The sequence below is a fragment of the Macaca thibetana genome, chromosome 7, assembly GCF_024542745.1.
Source record: "Macaca thibetana thibetana isolate TM-01 chromosome 7, ASM2454274v1, whole genome shotgun sequence".
NCBI classification, from domain to species: Eukaryota; Metazoa; Chordata; class Mammalia; order Primates; family Cercopithecidae; genus Macaca; species Macaca thibetana.
Genome location: NC_065584.1, coordinates 73,895,526 through 73,910,491, shown reverse-complemented (window position 1 = coordinate 73,910,491; position 14,966 = coordinate 73,895,526).

Sequence of the window (14,966 nt, the reverse complement as noted above, 5' to 3'; positions counted from 1 at the left end):
ATTAACAATGATGCAACATGAAAATTAAGAGATGTGAGAAGGATTTGCAAGTTCATCTAAATAAAGATTGAATGAATATAATATGTCTTCAGGGTTTGAAATACAGAAATAAAATACATAACAATAGTATATAAATTGGGAGAGGGATATTTAGAGTTAAAATATTCCAAAATCATTGCATTTTCCAGAAGGATGGTAAAGTTATCAAAGAACTTTAAACTTTGATGCATGCTGTAATTTCTAGGATAACATCTCAAAGGAGAAGAAAAAGAATGTAGAAAGTCTAAACTAGTTGGGGGAAATATTGAATGATAAAATACTGAAAAATGCAAGAAGGCAGAAAATTTAACAAACAGGGTAAGTACAAAGCGCAAAATAAAATGTTAGATCTAAAAATCAACCAATGATCACACTTAAGCTACTGAAACATACAAAAAAATGAGGAGGATTTCTACGATCTGTTACAGGTAGTTTTCAGGATATATTTTGAAGTGAAAAAACAAGGTGTAAAAAAATTTGTCATCTTTTGTGTAAGAAAGAAGAAATGGGAATATATATAAGTTTATTTTTGCAAAATAAAACAGAAAGGATGAAATAAAATTTGCTACCTAAGTGGGTAGAATGGAGAAAAAATGGAATCAGTTCTTGAGTATACTTTTTTATATAGTTTTGACTTTTGAACCATGTTAATGTTTTATGTATTTAAAAAATACATTGAAAACAAGAATGAGGAAACCCTAAAATCAAATGCAAACAGAAACTAAAGAACATAGCTATATGTCATATTGATACATAATTACATAGAAGGAAAAAAATAATCTAAATAACTTCTGAACATAGTACTCTGACAATACACCCTCAGTGAAATACAGTTTAATCTAAGGACAAAAAGAAAACTGCAAAGAAATCTTAAATTTGACTTACTGAGTTCGTTGTTGATGAAGCAATTATGAAATATTTTTAATTTCTTGCAGGACTGAGCAAATGTATTCTTGAGAACCCAGGTTTTCATTGTGGGAGAAGAGAGGTACAAATGTCAAATATGTGGAGAAAAGAAAAGAAATGCTATGATTTTAGAATGGAATTGAGGCATCATTAGTTAGTTCTTGCCACAGAAAGGACCTAGAAGCAATTAAATCTCTACAAGGAACACACCTAGTATCCAGATTTCAGTTTCTGAATCCATTCTCCACTACACAAGAGAAATGAACTGATTACAGGGCAGAGCCAGGCTAGGTAAAAAGGAAGATCTTATACCAGAGAGTAAAGAAGTGTTCAGAAACTGGTGGGTACGATCAAAAGGACACAAGAGCCCTTGACACAGGAGCTTCAAAGAGCTTTCACGGCCAAATATAGTATCATTTAAATCTTAAAATGAATCATGATAGGAATATATTATAACACTGAGTAAACAAAATCATTCATGAACCCATGCTGATACTAGAAATTTATTTTTTAAAAGATGAGGCAAAGGAGAAAGAAGGGGAAGCTCTTTCTTAGAGTAGGCTGCCAACTAACAAGTGTAGAAGCAACGATAGCAACAGATTCCTTTACAGCCAGAAAAGAAAAAAAGAAATCATCAATGGATGATAAAATATTGGGTAAACAACTGTTGGGAAGCAAAATGTGGAGAAATCTGACAGAAACCCACCGTAACCAATTGACCAAACTTAATATTACTAACAGTAAGGCCAGCTGTGTCACACACATCCCTATTATACCACACTGATAAAGACAGAACATTACCTATCTGTGTAGTACTCCTGCCAAAAATATATACCTAGAGCTAATCATGAAAGGGAAAAGCATCAGACAAATCCAAATAGAAGGATATCTATAAAACAACTGAGATGGATTTTAAAACACACACACACACACAGAGAGAGAGAGAGAGAGAGAGAGAGAGAGAAAGAGAAAGAGAATGCCATGAAAAACTTTAAAAAAAGAATAACAAATGAAAAGGGGCTGGGGACCTGTCCCACATTACAGGAGACTAAAAGTAAATGAAATGTAGTTCATGACCTTTGGTTGGATCCTGGGTAGCAGGGATATTGATAAAAATCCTTAATGGGACAATTAGGGAAATCTCAATATGGACTATATATTAGATGATAATATTATGTCAATATTAAAATGTTAGAGTGGATAGTTCTATCATTGTGAGAAACATGTCCCTGATAGTCAACTCTCATATAGTTCATAAAACTACATATATGTATATATATTTATGAATTTTATGTATATCTAAATATGCATTTATGTAGAGACATATTTAGAGAGAATGGGGTAAAATGTTAATAACTGGCAAAACTAATTGGTGCTTACTATACTTGCAAATTTTCAGTAGATTTAAATTTTTCAAAATATAACTTCTATTAAAAAATTTAACTGAAAAATAATTAAACTGAAACATTTATCCATTTAAAAAACAAAGTTTATTATTTGAAAAACTCCAACTATGTGCAGTTAAGAGCCACTTTTAAGCCTGAGGATGCTCAAAGATTGACACTAAAGATGATTTTTTAAAAAGAATGCTGAAGTGGCTCTATCAATGTCAAATGAGAGATTTTTAAACAAAAAGCATCACCAGAGAAAGAGGATCATCTCAATGATTTTTCAAAAAGTTCAAATCACCAAGAAGATGTAAAAAGCTCTATAATTATATATGTTTAATAAAATGGTTGCTTTTCAATAAAGCAAAATGAACACAACTACATGAACAAATAGAAAAACCTACATTCATAATGAGAGATTTCAGCCTAAATCTCAGTTAATGATAGACCAAGCAGCCAAAGTAGCATTCAGAGGAGAGGAGGAAAATCCAGACATGCAAGGACCTTAAGTTTAACATTCATGGATATTTTCTGAAATACTGTTATAGGATGTTTTCTTGCTAAAGAAAAAATAATGAATACAAAAGGAATACATGGAATATAAAAACAATGGCAATCTAGAAGGCAGTAAAAATTCTCTAAAAATTCTTTATTACAGAAAAAAACCCAGAACTAATATCTGAGATTATCTTAATTTGAGAGGTGGATGAAATACTGGAAGAAAACATGCAAACATTTTATGCAAGAGGAAGCTATACATTCTGATTAGAAGATAGAAAAATGTTAAATAGATGTCAAAAATGTAAGGTTAACTGCTAGAAAAAAAGTCATATATTGTTTCTGAACCCCTAGAGAAAAAACAGGAACAATAAAAGCAAACAAAAAACTGATCAAAGACAAAAAAACAAAACAAACAGGGAAACAAACAAGGTAAAATATGGCATGTCAATCTAACACACAGTGCCTGTAACAGATGGTTTATGTGAGGGGAAGTAAAGATATGGACTTTTTATAAGAGATACCCCTCAAATGAAATACTACCTAAAAGTTGAAAATAGATTGATGCAAAAAAAAATTCTACTTAGAAGATGAGCATAATAATATTAATAGTTGCTTGAACTCTATGTTGTCTGTTATCACCAAAGGAAAAAAGAGGGAATTTTTAAAACTTATAATCCACAAAAATCATAACAGTCACAAAGAATTGTGCTTTTTCTCCAGGACTTCAAAGAATATAAAGCAAAAAGCCTTGTAAAAATACAAGGTGGAGAAAATCCAGAACCACAATAGGTAACACCCTTAGAATCCATTCCCATACTTACTCTCCAGGTTTCTCCTGATAGGTGTATTAGCAAAGTCCTGCAATTTGCTTAGTGTCTGAGTTATCTCCCTGCCCAATCCTAGTATATATCTGTCCTTGGAGCATGCTGAGAATTGACCTTAGTTATAGGGCTAATGGAACAAGGGATGGTCGTGGTGGGTCTTGAGAAGAACAAACATCCCCTTTCAAGGCATCTGCCCCAAATGAGGTTATAAAGGTTTTCAAGCTAAAGAAGTCTAGTCTATTCAGACAATGAAGGCCAAGGACTTTCACTGGCCAAGGAAGCTCAGCATGACTTGGGGTTTCAGGATTGTCAGTTTTATCTGAATCCAATCAGATATTCCAAGTTTCAGAATCCCATTCTTTCCCAGTCAATGCCGTAAATTTTAACACAAGAAATTTTGCAACACTGTGAATTTAACTATCCTAATTCCACAACCCATGCAATTAAATTTTATGTCTTATTTTCAGAAGTAGCAGCTCTGTGGTAATAAGAAACAGCAATTCTTTTAGGGCTAAGATAGAAGCTCTCTGGTTCTCAGACTGTCACTTGAGCTGAAAGACGTTAGAGGACCTGATTCCATCACTTTCTCTGTGTAAATACTCTAGTAAAGTCAGGAAAATCCACTCCACATCACAGCCATGTAGTCATCACTACTGCTGGAACAGTCAGGTCAAGCAATTGCTTGGGATTCCAAGGAATCTGCTTCCTTTGACATTTTCATCGCAATTAAACACAAGGACACAAGGGCTTAATTGTGATGCCACAGCATGCAATAGATTTTTCACATCTCATTTCCAATTGGCAAGTAGCTGAGCATTGCACTTAGGCCCAAACAAAGCCCTCGAAAACCGTGTATGTACGTGTGTGCGCACGCTCACTTTCAGGAGGAGCAGGAGGGATCTCCAGATACCAATTCTGTATCAGTCAGGGTCTAGGCAGGAGATGGAAACTAAGTAATTTGAACAGAGACACTGTAACATGAAGATATATGTATAGGGAGTATATGTTAATACATAAAAGATGTCCCAGGGCTGAAGAGGAGCAGCTGAGGGAGGAAGGAACTTGGAAGGGCAAACCCTTCACAAGGCTGGGCTGCAGCCCACTGGATGGTGGGCTGGAGCTGATCCAAACTCTGGGGGCTGAGGCTGGTTGGTGATCAGGAAACCTCGCACTAGGTGCCACGGGCCGAGCACACGGGCTGAGGACTAGCGCTAAAACTTGCTAAAGGGTAAGTGCCACCTGGTGTCCTGCAATGTATGCTACTGCAAAGCAAGGAGCAAGCCGAAATAGGTGCACACTGAAAACAGAAAGAGAGGTCCCTTCCTCCTGCGACATCCCTCCAGCACCCTCTACTGACAAAGTTTAACACTGTGTGAGATGGCAAGGGAGAAATTTTTCCAGGGCCTAGCTCCATCATCCAGGTAATGAAGGGTGGATATGGAGTCAACTGGTAACTGTTTAACTGTTGCACTTTTCAGTGGTTAAACAATTGTTTAACCATTACACTTTCCCTTCAACCAGCTCCACAGCTGTTCAGGGCTCTGTGCCTGGAAGAGTAACCCAACCCTCGTTCTCAATGGGGCTGAACTCCATGAAGTGGTGCCTGAGGAGTGTTGCTAGAGCTGTCTCTTAACCTTTATTATGGGGCACATTAGTCCAGGGATGGAACCCAGGGTAAGCCTTGATATCTTCCATCCTGTTTTTCTGAATCTTTTTTGGGCAACAGTGACTTTTACTTGCCCTTGGTAGTTTCATCGAATACTCCAGCCAACACTGGTTTTTGTTGTTCATGTTTGCCTACTTACCTAGTAGTAATTCCTGAAGCCATAAACGGCCAGGTGGTGCTTTTAATATCCAAATTCAACAGATGTATCACTGTACCTCCTGGTGAAAGTGTATGTCCTTTGGGCACTAAAGCCTCTAAGCCAGCAGAGCCCAGATTCATGGGGACAAGAAACATTTTGTAAGTTATTATGTAACCATTAAGAGTGGAGGCAAGATGACAAAGGAGGAAGCTGAGGGATCTAGAGGTTAAATAATATACACAGCTTGCACAATTATAAACAGCTGAACTGAAGTTTAAAACTAGGTTTGACTCCAAAGTCCATGTTATTTCCAATACATGTTGTTTCTGACTCTCTGCCAAGCTACTATGAAGTAATGGTAATTAATTGACACAATTTCATACCCCAAACATCCGGTACTGTCTCTCAACGTCTAAGAGGCCCACCTACATGTCACACACACAACACCGATGGTTGTGCTTAGCTTCCTGCAGCATTCCCTGCCCATTTGTGTGTTTATCATCCAAAAAGCAGCACCATATACCCAAGGATGTCAAAATCGAGTGTACTTACCTTATCCCAGAGCTGAGACTTTTCCAAGCTTGAAAATACTGTAGCAAGGACTAGTTCACAGGTCCAGAACGTTGGCAGTTGTCCGACCACACACTTCCAACCATGTGGGCAGTGGACCCTGCACTAGTCTGGCTTAAGTGTGGTTTTGCAGAAGGAAGGCACAGCTGGTAATGAGAAGGGGCAATCAGGCATCTGATGGAGGAACGCGCTGACCTCTAAAGACCCCTCCAGTCTCAGGCATAGCAGTTTGTTCAGTAAAGCAGCAGCAGCTGTGGAGGAGCTCAGCCCTTATAGAGGGTTAAAGGTCATCAATGCCCCTTCTTCACAATCTTGGGATATCGCTCTTTTACAGTGATCTCTACCCCCATGGAGACACATGGCTGGGGTTTGGGGAAAACATTAACTGTGCACCTGATAGCAATAATTTAAGCACACCCTTAGAATGACCCTGTATGGCAGATGCACCTGAATGTGTGTTTCGAGCTAGGGAATCCAGGCGCCCAACCCGGAGATTTGTTCCTTGCCTATGGTAAGACCATTAACGTTTAACTACGGTAAATACAGAGTCCTTCTTTTTATTTTTTATTAAGAGGCAGCTGGCCATAATTTAATAGGGAAAGAAATGGCCATGATGTAATTATTCTCCTTGAAGACGAAACTTCATAATAACATTACTTTCATTTGTACAGGTCATCGCCAAGACCAGGCTCCTACGTGGGTTTCAGAGACATGATTGAATTTGTGTAGCTATAAGTGCTCGCACAGGGTCAAGTATTACTCATATACTCATTCCATTTTCCCAATGAGTCAAGTGCAGTATAGAGGCAGAACGCACCTTGGGAAATGCGAAATGAGAAGAAGTGCCTTCAGCTGCTGCCCCATGACAGGGTGCCTCCCATTCCTCCACCCCTCCATCCAAGCTTCCTAAGCCAAGGTCTTATTCGGCTCTGCTTGGGACTGTCTGAAACCCCTATTTCCTGCTCCTCATGCTCTCGGAGTCCAGGTGTCAAATGGTGAATCTGTTTCGCAATCACTGCACATACAAGGAGGCAAATAGGTAGCTTCCCATTATTTAAATCTTTGGAGATAAGACACTAACTTCTTCTACCAGGGCAGTAGTTTCACAGTGTTTGTATTTATTAAACAAGCATGAATAGAATATGCTGGTCATCATGTGGCAGGCACTGTTGTAACCACTCCACAAATATTCACTCATTAAGCCTCATAAAAGTCAACAGGAAATATGTTCTATTATGAGCTCCATTTTATAGACAAGGAAGCTGAGGCACAGAGAGGGTAAGGAACTCACCTAAGGTTACATAGCTAGTAAGCTTAAGGCCAGTTTCAAAGGTTCAATACTTTCACCTATATGCTATAGGGTTAATGCACCTGATAGTAATAATTTAAGCATACCCTTAGAATGACACTGTATGGCAGATGCCACCTGAATGTGTATTTTGAGCTAGGGAATCCAGGCATGCCAAACCCAGAGATTTGTTATTTGCCTATGGTAAATATCTGAGCCCTGGGTCCATCCCATGGAACATGGGCTGTACAGGGCATTGAGGCCCTTAGTTTTGGGTTAAAAGAAGGTGGCTAGGTAGAGGTTGTTGAGGAGAGGGTGTTAAGTGAAAATGCTACATAAACAGCAGGTTTGCAGGTGGTAGCAGTTCTCCTGGCCAGCCCACTGCCACTGGACTCTCTCCCCCGTACATAAGCACCTAATAAAACCCCATGTCTCATTTGTTGGTGCTGGGGTTCTTCTTTCGCCTCTTAAACCTGGTGCCTTCTCTTATTAAGGTTAGTGGGGTTTCGACACAACATACCCACAAATACAAGTTTGGCTTTTACCATTCTAAATCCTCGGAACAGCAAGCCTACTCTCCACTTAAAATTAGAGGAGAGGTCCCTATTGCAGTCTCAAGAGATATGAAAGAGATGTTTGGGCAGAACCCAAATAAGGATATATCATTTCCTTAGAAGCTAAGCCTGTCTTAGGCCTTTCTGTTCTGTTTGTTCCAAACAAGCAGTGACAGCAATCTCAAACTTCCTCTGTCATCTGAAGTCAGCCAGTATGCCATGTCACCATCTCTCCTTGCTTGCCAGTAATAACCAACGTGGAACTGACAATACCTAAGACTGTTACCTTTCCAATTTAACACAAACGAGAAACCTGTCCCTGCTGGGGACTGGCAAATACAGTCCATGGGATGAGACTGGTAAGATCTGTAGGGTCAGGGAGAATGCATCTGCCCTGGTCCCTCAGTCAGAGCCCCAGTCCCCGGCTCCTTTCCTCTGTGTGTTCTGCAGCCACAGTCCAGGCAGCTGTGGGGGCAGCAGAGCCCAGTGATAAGAACAGAGGGAAATTCAGGGACACTGACCCTCAGCTGAGACCTCCACAAGCTGATGTAACAGACCTGTCTTCACCAAAATGTTTAACACTCCTGGAAGGATGAAAAAGTGTACTTTTAGCAAATCATAACTGTTCACTTCTTAAGTGACAAGTAATTTGAATTGCTTCACTTCTGGTTTTTTTAATATAGTCAAATTTATTAATTATGTCTCTGAATTTTCAGTTATATTTAGAAAGGCTTTATTTACATCAAAGTTAGTGAGGAAATCACCCATTGCTTACATGCTATCACTGTTTACATTTAAATTTCGAACTCATTTGGAGATTTTTCTTGCCTGTGGTGTGAAATATGGGTCTGATTTTATTTTATTTTCCTTTTATTTTTAGTCGGCATGTAATAATTGTGCCTATTTATGGGATACAGAGTGATTTTCCATACATGTATACAATGTATAATAATGAAATCAGGGTAGTTAGTACCTTCATCACCTGGAACATTTATCATTTTTTTGTGTGCTATGAACATTCAAAATCCTGTCTTCTAGCTTTCTGAAAATATACACTAAATTGTTGCTAGCTATATTCACCCACAGTGCTACAAAATGCTGGAACTTGTTCTCCCATCAGCTGTCACTTTGTATCTGTCAACCAGTCTCTCTTCCCCTCCCCTCCCTACCAGCCTTCCTAGTCTCTAATAACCACAGTTCTACACTTTACCTCTATGAGCTCAATGGTTTTCTTAGCGCTACATATGAATGGGAACATTTGGTATTTTCCTGTGCCTGACTAATTTCACTTAAAATAAGGTCCTCCAGGCTCATTCATGTTGCCACGAATGACCGGATTTCATTCTTTTTTGAGACTGAGTAGTATTCCATTTTTTCTGTATATACCACATTTTCTTTATCAATTCTTCCACTGATGGACATAGGTTGCCTCCATATTTCTGCTATTGTGAATAGAGCTGCAATAAACATGGGGGTGCAGGTATCTCTTTCATACCCTGATTTACTTTCCTTTGGATAAACACCCAGTATTCATTTCTGTTGTTTTGTTTTGTTTTGTTTTGAGATGGAGTCTCGCTCTGTCACCCAGGCTGGAGTGCAGTGGCACGATCTCGGCTCACTGCAACCTCCGCCTCCTGGGTTCAAGCGATTCTCCTGCCTCAGCCTCCCAACTGTGTGGAATTACAGGCACCCGCCACCATGCATGGCTAATTTTTGTATTTTTAGTAGAAACGGGGTTTCGCCATTTTAGCCAGGCTGGTCTCAAACTCCTGACCTCGTGATCCACCTGCCTCGGCCTCCCACAGTGCTGGGATTACAGGCATGAGCCACCATACCTGGCCTCATTTCTGTTTTTGACAGACCAAAAGAGGGAAAGTGCTCCTTTGTGATCTGGAGGGGATGGAATATGTTCTTATACCTGAACCTAACCCTGCTGCTAAATGACTCTAGAGTCGGTGAATAAATATACTAGCCCTTCAGTGAATAATAACAGAAATTCAAGTCAGGTACTTCCTTCAGGGCCTGCAGGATATTTTAGGGGCAGACAGGATTCTTGAAACTTCTTATACTATGCCAGGCAAAGCACATCGGCTCTACCGCTTATATTCCTAGAAAAGGAATACCTGCCATCGCCTACTCTGCCCACATCCCCTTCTGAGAGAAACAGCTCTAAACAGCCCTATAGGATAGGATACCATAGGATTGTATCCCATCCCCTCCATCTACAGCACTTGTGAACATGTGGCCAGAGGGCAGGCAGTCCATCCAGACTTCTGGTCTGGCTCAAAAAGATGAACTTTGTATGGCCAGACGCGGTGGCTCACACCTGTAATCCCAGCACTTTGGGAAGCCGAGGCAGGTGGATCATGAGGTCAGGAGTTCAAGAGCAGCCTGGCCAACATGGTGAAACCCCGTCTCCACTAAAATTACAAAAAAAAAAAAAAAAAATTAGCTGGGCATGGTGGCGCATGCCTGTAATTCCAGCTACTCAGGAGGCTGAGGCAGGAGAATTGCTTGAACTGGGACCCGGGAGGCAGAGGTAGCAGTGAGCCAAGATCACGCCACTGCACTCCAGCCTGGGCTACAGAGCAAGACACTGTCTCAAAAAAACAAAAAAATGAACTTTGTAAATCATATTTTTTTTCTTGAGAATTGGAAAACTGAAAGCAGCTGGAATAGCTAGAAAGTCACGTGGGGCCCCAGGGTCCAAAAGAAACTGAGCAGCTGAGAAGAGTGGGGCAGCAGAAAGAGGCAGATGGCTGCCCTGAGAGGTTCCTCAGTCCTGACTGTTCTCTTAGCTTCCAGTTCTAGTCCAGGTGGCTTTGGTCCCTGTTCTTAGATGTCCATGACATTTCCTCTTGAATCCAGACACTAGGAGAGCACCACCGGAGGACAAGCATGGTGGCCCACCAAGTAACAGCAGAATGTGGAATAAAACTTTGACCTCCAAACCAAAACAGATGTGTCTGTCCTCAAAAGCAGGTGTGATCATGAAGACACTTACAACTAGGTGGCACAGGCCCCACTGGTCAGAATGGAGGTCTGCCCTGCCACAGGCCGCTAGTGAAAGTGCAGGGGCATCCTGGCTGCCTGCTCAAGTCAGGAACATCATGGCACTTGGAGGAAGGCCATTGAGAACAGCTTCATGTCCATCTCTGAATGAGACAATGCTGCAAAAGTTCACCATAAATTATCAAGTGCGATACAATCTTCAAATTGCTCCCACCCAGGCTTGGCTCCTCAAACCTCACTCCTGGTGGATGATGCCTGAAAGGAATGGGACAGCGCCTTCTGAAAGACAAGGAAATGGCCCTGGTCTGCCACACAAACCAAATCCTTAGGTGGAACCAAAGTAGTCACTTCAAATTGTGGTTCCTTTATATCCACCTGAGTTAGAATGGGCCAGGGTGTGGCCATCCGAGGGAGGTGGGAGCTCTCTGAAGCCTTGGAAGAGACTTTATGGGTCTTTGTAGATAAGGAAATGCAGTGCAGATCAACATGGTGAAAAGCACAGATATTCCCTTTTATGCCTCACTCCTTCCAGCAGGCCCTGTTGAGCGGTTATGCCCTGCCAGTGATGTCCACATGTCTTAGTTTGCACATTCCCAGTGAGGTTCATACAAACAGGTACCCACTGCATAATGTTAAGGTTGACATGTAGATTTTTCACCTTAAGCTTGAATAGCTACAAAGAATACGACTTCCAGTATATAGTAAACACCAACATTTTAAAATGAAACTGTTTCATTACTCTCTTAAATGTAAAACCTGGATAGTGAGACAGACCATGGGCGGGTGAAACAGAAGGAACATTAGGATGGAAATCCTTTTTAAGGAGCTGAGATCTAAATGGCCCATCATCATCCATGCAAAGTAGAAAAGGGAGGAACACTAGGCAGAGGGAAGAAGTGCAAAGGCCCTGAGGCAGAAACAACTTTGACTTGTTTGAAGAAGAGGAAAATGGCAGTGTGTCAGAAACATAGCAAATAGGGGATAGCCTAGTAGGAGAAAGGCTGTGAGGAACAGGCAGGGCTGGATCATGTGAAATCTGGAGGCCATCTGTGTCGACTGTTTTCCCTTTGCCTCTCCACATTCTGTATCCTTATGCCCACTCTGAGCCACAGGAGCTCAACCTGCATGGGCTATGTCAACAGACTGTGTTGACTGCTGACTTCTAGATGTGTTTAGCCCAGGGTGTGCTCCTGCAGGTCTGAAGAGGGAAGAGGGAAAGGCCAGGGTGTTTGTTCCCTTCCTTCTCTTCTTGTGGGCCTCTCTCTTTTCTGGTTACTGATTTCTTCCCATACCCCACACCCTTTCCTGCAGTCTAGTACTAGGGTTTTCCTAGACCCTCCCCACCTTGTGATTTTCCTGTACCCTCCCTACTGTGGTAAAATGTGCCTTTATTTAACTGTCTTCCAATTAGCCTAATTTGTATGTGTCTCCTAGGATCTGTTGGTACACCATGATGAGGTGTGTAATTTTGTTAGTAGTATTCTTAAGTCATTTGGTAATAATCTTTCATCCTGTGAAGCTACAACATGGATTTTTTTTAAACTCTTGTTTCCAAGTGCCTAATGCAGTGTTATAGGAAATGCTTAGTGACTGCATACACCATGCACAACAGAGCTAAGTGTACTTGAGAGACAACTGGTCCATTGAGAACAAAATGTATTTGGAGGCCATGAAGTTCAAGTTGAGAGCAGCGTTCCCATGCACACCCCTCTCTGGGGAATGCAGCCAGTCCCTGCAAACCCCATTCCCCTCTCCAGGTTAAAAAGTTCCTCTTCGCCCTGATGTTAGTTTGAAAAGTTTCAGCCATAACCATATTTAGTTATATTTGGGGAGAGGGGAGTGGTGGGTCAAAGGCTAAAAAAAACCAAGAATGTATATATACTTAAGTAGCTAACAGTTTACTCCTAACATACTTGTCTGGGAAAGCCGCCATTGGAGATCACGTGACAACAAAACAAAACACCCTTTCTCTTCATTTGGGTGGAAAACTTGTTAGTATGATTAAATCTCAAACCAAGAATCATCATGTAAACTCATGGCTTAGTTGTCACACCGTGGAAGCCTTAAGTAGCTACAAAACTGCTGCTGATGGGAGACTAGTCCACACTCATCACTGCAAGTAACAATGTCTTGTTGTTTTTTAAGTGGGTTTCCTTCATCAAGATAATATGAATTTATGATAAAATGAAATTTACAGACAGCCCAGAGGGGAAGCAGGAGGTAGGAGTGAATTGCCTGGTTAAAAACAGGAACATGTGCAGAGGAGAAAGTTTCCCTGCCCTTGGAAGCTGAGCCAGGTTCCCAGTACCCTGACCAGCTGCTCCCATTTGGAAAACCCCTGGCACAAGATACCATGCCAGACGTTTTGCACACGCCTCCTGAGAAAGCCAGAGAAGGCTGAGAAGTATATGCGCCCATGAAAATAAGAAGCAAAAAGGAAAGGGTGTAGAAGTTGGTTAAAAATAAAACTTATCAGATGAGAATTAGGTCCTGAGAATGTTATCTCTCCCCACAGGAGGGTGGAAAAAAAAATAGGCATGTCAAGGAGAACACAGGCCACAGGATGAATAAGCATAAAAATAGGAGGAAATGATCGAGCAAACGTGCCAAACAGCCAGAGGACGCCTCTCATCCTAGAAATGCTGACTTTCCAGGATTGCTCTCCTTCCCTCACCTACTCCCCCCAGAGAGTGAGTCAAGGCCAAAAATCCTGGCCAAGGAACTGTTTCCCGGGAAGACAGACTTTTTTTCCTCTATACCTTTTTGAACTATTTCCATTTTTCCCCCATGTGCATATATTACCTTCAAAAAAAAAAGTGAATGTTTATGGAAACCATTCTTGGAATATTCCTACTCCCAGCATTTTATGGTAGAGAATAGAGAATCTGGAAACTCCAGATAGTTGGTGAACACTTAAATCCTGCCCCAGCTGCTCCCTACTGCTCCCCTTGTCCACACCCAGTCCTGGCTGCAGCCCTGAAGTGAAGAGGCTTGCTGGGACCCCCCATGCTCCATCCCTGTAGCTTTTCAGAGATCTGTGAACTTGATCGCCTCCCTAAGCTCACTTCAAAACATGCACCCAGTCATAAGGGATATGCGGTTTCCCTCAAAAGGCACAAAACGAAGACTACAAGCATACCTCATTTCACTGCGCTCCACTTTCTTCTGCTTCGTAGTTATTTTTTACAAATTGAGGTTTCTAGCAACCCTACATTAAGAAGACTATTGGAACCATTTTTCCACAGCACATGCTCACTTCATGTCTCTCTGTCACATTTTTGGTAATTCTTGCAGTATTTCAAACTTTTTCATGACTATATTATCTGTTATGGTGATCTGTGACCGCTGACCTTTGATGTTACTATTGTAATTATCTCGGGGTCCCAAAAACTGTACCCATATAAGATGATGAACTTCATTGATAAATTTTGCATTCGTGTTCCAACTGCTCCAGCAACTGGCTGTTGCCCTCTCTTGGCCTCCCTATTCCCTGAGACACAACAATCTTGCAATTAGGCCAATTAATAACCCTACAATGACCTCTAAGAGTTCAAGTGAAAGGAAGAGTCACACATCTCCAACTTTAGGTCACAAGTTAGTTGGTGAGGAAGGTGTGTCGAAAGCCAAGATAGGCCAAAAGTTAGGCCTCTTGCACCAGTTAACCAACTCGTGAATGCAAAGGAAAAAGTCCTGGAAGAAAACTAAAAGTGCTACTCCTGTGAACAAATAAGCAAGTGAAACAGCCTATGGCTGATATGGAGAAAGTTTGAGTGGACTGGATAGAAGATCAAGCCAGCTACAACATTCCCTTTAGCCAAAGCCTAATCCAGAGCAAGGCTCTTTTCAATTCTATAAAGGCAGAGAGAGGAGAGGAAGCTACAGAAGAAAAGTTGGAAGCTAATAGAGGTTGGCTCATGATGTTTAAGGTTAAGAAGCCATCTCTGTAACATAAAAGTGCAAAATGGAGCAGCAAGTGCTGATGTTGAAGCTGCAGCAAGTTCTCCAGAAGATCTATCTAAGATCATTGATAAAGGTGACTACACTGAACAACAGTGTAGATCAAACAGCCTTCTATTGGA